This window comes from Giraffa tippelskirchi, chromosome 1 (assembly GCF_054371585.1).
Source record: "Giraffa tippelskirchi isolate mGirTip1 chromosome 1, T2T-mGirTip1v1.2.pri, whole genome shotgun sequence".
Taxonomy (NCBI): Eukaryota; Metazoa; Chordata; class Mammalia; order Artiodactyla; family Giraffidae; genus Giraffa; species Giraffa tippelskirchi.
The window spans coordinates 10,852,093-10,858,092 of NC_137275.1; the positions used below are offsets into that span (position 1 = coordinate 10,852,093).

Sequence of the window (6,000 nt, forward strand, 5' to 3'; positions counted from 1 at the left end):
TATGTATCCCAAAGAAAATATAGATACAAATGTTGGTGTATGCATATATATACACACATCTCAAGACCATAGAGCTTGAGATGATGCACAATTCTAATAAAAATGCTCACATGGAAACCTAAACTTATGAGTGTCATTATTTCTGCCTAAGTAAAATTCCTGTGTACATATTTTGATTAAATTTCTTTCCCGGTGGCACTAGTGGTAAAGAACCCATTTGCCCATGCAGGTAGATGTAAGAGATGTGGGTTCAATCCCTGGGCCAGGAAGATCCCCTGGAGGAGGGCATGGCAACCCACTCCAGTATTCTTGCCTGGAGAATCCCATGGACATAGGAGCCTAGAGGACTGCAGTCCATTGCATTGCAAAGAGTTGAACATGACTGAAGCAACTTAGCACACATATGTGTGTGTGTGCAGACACACACACACACACACACACTTATACACACACATACACATACCTAGGAGATGACTGTGGATTCAGCTCCAGAACACTGCAATAAAACAAATACTGCAATAAAGCAAATCATGTGAGCTTTTTGTTTCCTAGTGCAGATAAAAGCTGTGTTTACATTATACTGTAGTCTATTAAAATGTGCATAGCATTATGTATAAAAAAATGTACATACCTTAATTAAAAAATCCTTTATTGCTAAAAAAATGTTACCCGGTATCTGAGCCTTCAGGGAGTTGTAATCTCCTTGTAGTACTAAACATCAACGATCACTGTTCACAGATAATAACCATAGAATGACAATGAAAAAGCTTGAAATATTGTGAGAATTACCAAAATGTGACACAGAAACATGAAGTGAGCAAATGCTGATGGAAAAAGGACACTGACCAACTAGCTCAAGAGTTGCCACCAACCTTCAGTTTGTAAACAACACAATATCGGTTAAGCACAATAAAGTGAAGCAAAATAAAATTGCGTAATGCACAATAAAACAAAGTGCGCCTATACACACACACGCACACATACACACATACATGGCAAGGGAGAAATTACATATACAAGGAGTCAGTTGAATGGTACACCCATCTCTGTCTTCAAGCTCACCCTAGAATCTGTGAAAATGTACGCCTATTTGGAAAAAAGAAAGTCTGTCTTTGCAGATATAATTACATTAAGAATCTCAAGATGCAATCACTCTGGATTATCCAGTTATGCCACAAACCCAACAATAAGTGTCATAAGAGAAAGACAGAGGGATATCTGAGACAGAGAAGAAAAGCCACGTGAAGACAGAGGCAAGACTTGAGTGATGCAGCCACAAGCCAAGGAATGCCAGGAGCCACCAGAAGCTGCAAGAGGCAAGAAGGAATCTCCCCAGAGCTTTTGGAGGGAATCTGTTCCTTGATTCTAACTTCTGGGCTCCACAGCCACAAGAGAATAAATTCCTATTGTTTTAAGCCACAAGTTTGAGGCAATACTTTTTTTTTATAGCCCAAGGAAGATACAGATACAAATGTGGATGTGGATACACATGTAGATGTACATGTAGATATAACTGCAGATATAACCCATAACCAGTGCAGGCTTGGCACTCATTTTACATTTAGTTAATGTTCTTAACTGTTCTGTCCTCTGTCCTGACCTGTGTCCATTCCCTGGAAGGACAGGGGCTCTGAAAAGTAAGCACCCTCCTGTACTCCTGTATCAAGTATCCCTTATCCAACTTGTGATTTGCACCACAAACCTTCCCTTCAAAAGTCTCTTCTCCTTGACCTCATCTATTATGAACTGAATCATGTCCCACCCCCCATCCCAGAAATCATATATTGAAGCTATAACCCTCAGCATCTCAGAATGTGACTATATTTGGAGATAGGGCTTTAAAGACATAATTAAGATACAATGAGGTTGTATAGGTGGGGACCCTAATACATTGGGGCTGGTGCCTTTATTCAGTTTCAGTTCAGTCACTCAGTGCCTGACTCTTTGCGACCCCATGAACTGCAGCACGCCAGGCCTCCCTGTCCCTCACCAACTCCTGGAGTTTACCCAAACTCATGCCCATTGAGTCGGTGAGGTCATCCAACCATCTCATCCTCTGTTGTCCCCTTCTACTCCTGCCTTCAATCTTTCCCAACATCAGGGTCTTTTCAAATGAGTCAGCTCTTTGCATGAGGAGGCCAAAGTATTGGAGTTTCAGCTTCAACATCAGTCCTTCCAATGAACACCCAGGACTGATTTCCTTTAGGATGGACTGGTTGGATCTCCTTGTAGTCCAAGGGACTCTCAAGAGTCTTCTCCAACACCACAGTTCAAAAGCATCAGTTCTTTGGAACTCAGCTTTCTTTATAGTTCAACTCTCACATCCATACATGACCACTGGAAAAACCATAGCCTTGACTAGACGAACCTTTGTTGGCAAAGTAACGTCTCTGCTTTTTAATATGCTGTCCAGGATGGTCATAACTTTCCTTCCTAGGAGTAAGCGTCTTTTAATTTCATGGCTGCAATCACCATCAGCAGTGATTTTGGAGCCCAGAAAAATAAAGTCAGCCACTGTTTCCACTGTTTCCCCATCTATTTGCCAAGAAGTGATGGGACCGGATGCCATGATCTTAGTTTTCTGAATGTTGAGCTTTAAGCCAACTTTTTCACTCTCCTGTTTTACTTTCATCAAGAGGCTCTTTAATGTATTTGACCATGGAAAAAAAAAAAAAAGAGGCTCTTTAGTTCCTCTTCACTTTCTGCCTAAGGGTGGTGCCATTTGCATATCTGAAGTTATTGATATTTCTCCCAACAATCTAGATTCCAGCTTGTGCTTCCTCCAGCCCAGCGTTTCTCATGATGTACTCTGCATATAAGTTAAATGAGCAGGGTGACAATATACAGCCTTGACGTACTCCTTTTCCTTGTTGGAACCAGTCTGTTGTTCCATGTCCAGTTCTAACTGTTGCTTCCTGACCTGCATACAGGTTTCTCAAGAGACAGGTCAGATGGTCTGGTATTCCCATCTCTTTCAGAATTTTCCATACTTTATTGTGATCCACACAGTCAAAGGCTTTGGCATAGTCAATAAAGCAGAAATAGATGTTTTTCTGGAGCGCTCTTGCTTTTTCGATGATCTAGCGGATGTTGGCAATTTGATCTCTGGTTCCTCTGCCTTTTCTAAAATCAGCTTGAACATCTGGAAGTTCACGGTTCACATATTGTTGAAGCCTGGCTTGGAGAATTTTGAGCATTACTTTACTAGCGTGTGAGATGAGTGCAATTGTGTCGTAGTTTGAGCATTCTTTGGCATTGACTTTGTTTGAGATTGAAATGAAAACTGACCTGTTCCAGTCCTGTGGCCACTGCTGAATTTTCCAAATTTGCTGTCCAAGGAGCGGCTGGGAGGAGCTACCCCATGTCCAAGGTAAGGAGCAGTGGCTGCGCTTTGCTGGAGCAACTGTGAAGAGATACCCCACGTCCAAGGTGCCCTTATCGGAAGAGGGAATTTGAACACAGACACACATGGAAATCTCTGGTGACTCAGGTGGGAAAGAATCTTCCTGCGAGGCAGAAGACCTGGGTTCGATCCCTGGGTTGGGAGATCACTGGAGAAGGAAATGGCAACCCACACCACTATTTTTCCCCGGAGAATCCCATGAACAGCGGAACCTGGAAGGCTACAGTTCATTGGGTCACAAAGAGTACAACAGAGTGACTAACACACACACACACACACACAGGAGAGGAGGGAAGAGTAAGTAAAGACACACTGAGAAGATGACCATCTACAAGTCAAGGAGAAAGGTCTCAGAAGGAACCCACCTTGCTGAAGCCTTGATCTTGGACTCCCAGCCTCCACAGCTAAGAGACAGTAAATGTTTGTTGTTTAAACACTTAGTCTGTGGTATTTTGTTATGCAGTCCCAGCAGACTCATATGTCATCCTTGCACAATCAATACACTTGTAACTTTCTGAATCAGAATTTGAGGAGGGGCCCCCCACCAAAGTCCCACACTGGCTATCACATGCAGGAAGTTTTCTGAAATCCTTCATCAATGGCCCATATTGACCAAAAGATGAAGAACCACGTGGGAAAAAATAGTCCTCAGAGAGTTCATTGCTTCGGTTTCCTGAAACAGGATATGCTGTTACAATGATGGTCTTTGGGTCGAGCACTATTCATAAAACAACTCATTGAATGCTCACATGATGTCTTAAGTGAGCTGCTATTGTTTTCTCATCCTATGAAATAACAAAGAGGTCCCTGAGTTTGTTCATAGAGTTGCTGGGGATAAAAACCCAGGCCACCTACCTCCATAATCTGCTATGCAAGCCTGCAGGATACTGTGAATAACAGAGGCCTCAGTGTCTTCCACCTCTTTCTTTCTCCTAAACATTTCTTGATGACTTATTTGTTGTTATTTCTTCTCCTTTTAATCACCCAGGATCTGCTACTTGGAAACTGGTTTAAAAACAACAGATTTTTTTGGCATCAACTGATAAAAAGACATCAAATGGAAGAGAATATATTGGTAATAATGTACCCTGTGGGGAACTCTAAAGATCTGTGAAATATAATGCAATCTTTTACAATGACCTTTTCCAAAGCCCTGCCAAAAAAAAAAAAAAAAAATTAATAAAGAGGAGAAAACGGGGATAGAACTCTTTTATCATACTAGGTTTTTATTGACTCTTGTGTCAGGGGGGTTATTGAGGGCCTCCTGTCTGGTGGGCTTGGTAAAGTATCACTGTTGAAGATTTATCATGCATCTTATGTATGTCTTTGTTCCTTCCAACAGGCACCAGAATCATAGGAGCACAGGCTAGATACCCTGTTTCATTTGTGGTTCCGTGAAGAGGGACACTTCTCCTAAGCATTTTAAGGTCTTTCTCTGCCCATTTTACTTTCTCTTCTCTGAGGAAGTGGTGTGACTTACCAGGCTGATAAGTGTGGGAAAAATTAAGTGGACTCACTCATCGCAGCCTAGTCTCTCTTTTTCTGTGTGGTCCTGGCTGCCCACAGAAAGCAATCTTGGCTCCTCCAAGCTCTAGCCTCTTGCCAATAGCCTGTATAAAGATGCCTGGTATGGCAGGAGTTTTCAGCGCCCTCCATCACATCTTTTTGGTCCATCTTTGGTTGCACCTGCATCTGTAGTGATTCAAGTTCATACTCAGGTAGCAAAGACACACCCCCCTCCCCAGCCAGGGCATGTCACAAGTCTTTCCACTTCCTGTCTCAGAGAGTTCTCTGGGGCTGTGAGAAGCTGCTTGACTCTCAAAATCCTGCAGTGGAAGTATCAGGGAGCTACATCCATGGAGACACCGCTCGATCAATCAGGAAAAAAGCCAAAGATGCTTACTCCTGATTCCCATCCTTCATACTCTCATTTCTGCTTCCCGGAATCACCTCCCAAATAATCTACCTATACCCAAGCCCTCATCAAAGTCCCTCATCAGGAAGCAACCCAAATGAAGACACTGCTGGATGCTGTATTCTGTGAACTGAGCTGTTTTTCTTTGACATGAAACAAAGCCCTAAAGTCTCTATCCCCAATAAAGTTTCTATTTGATCTCTATATTAACCAAGCTTTATTTCTGAAATTGCTCAGACCTGGCGGGAGATTTATGCTCTTTGTTCAGGGGTTACACAGAGACCCCAGCGTGCAGAAATGTTGAATGCATGCAAATTATTTTGTAGTTTTCAAAATAACTTGCCTCTCTACTTTCAGTAATGTCAGGGAAGCACACAGCAAAAGGGTTTCACAAGTTCATTCTTTACCTACGCAACCTCAGGCATGTCACAAATTCATCCGAGCAAACATTAAATAAGTAAAGGGTATCTCAGAAACAATGTTGCCTCAAAATGCACACTTTAAACTAGAAGGCAGGAATAGGAGAGTGTAGATTGTTAGAATTTGGCAGGAAAAGTTGTATGGCCTTTAAGTTCCCAACATGAGATACCAATTGAGCACTGAAGGGTATGTACCATGCTCTGGGCCTCACTTGGAGCCACTGTGGATTCTGACTCTAACACGTACTAGCTGTGTAATCTTG

The 6,000-nt window shown here is 42.4% G+C and overlaps 1 long non-coding RNA gene across 1 annotated transcript in view; it reads left to right on the plus strand.

Annotated features, from left to right (window-relative positions):
* Nucleotides 1-5,522, plus strand: part of LOC145539585 (uncharacterized) — a 28,709-nt gene extending 23,187 nt beyond the window's left edge. Inside the window, exons 2-3 of the long non-coding RNA XR_014077876.1 lie at nt 4,392-4,478; nt 4,746-5,522. This is a non-coding gene — a long non-coding RNA (uncharacterized LOC145539585). The remainder of the gene's footprint in view (nt 1-4,391; nt 4,479-4,745) is intronic.
* The last annotated feature ends 478 nt before the right edge of the window (nt 5,523-6,000 follow it).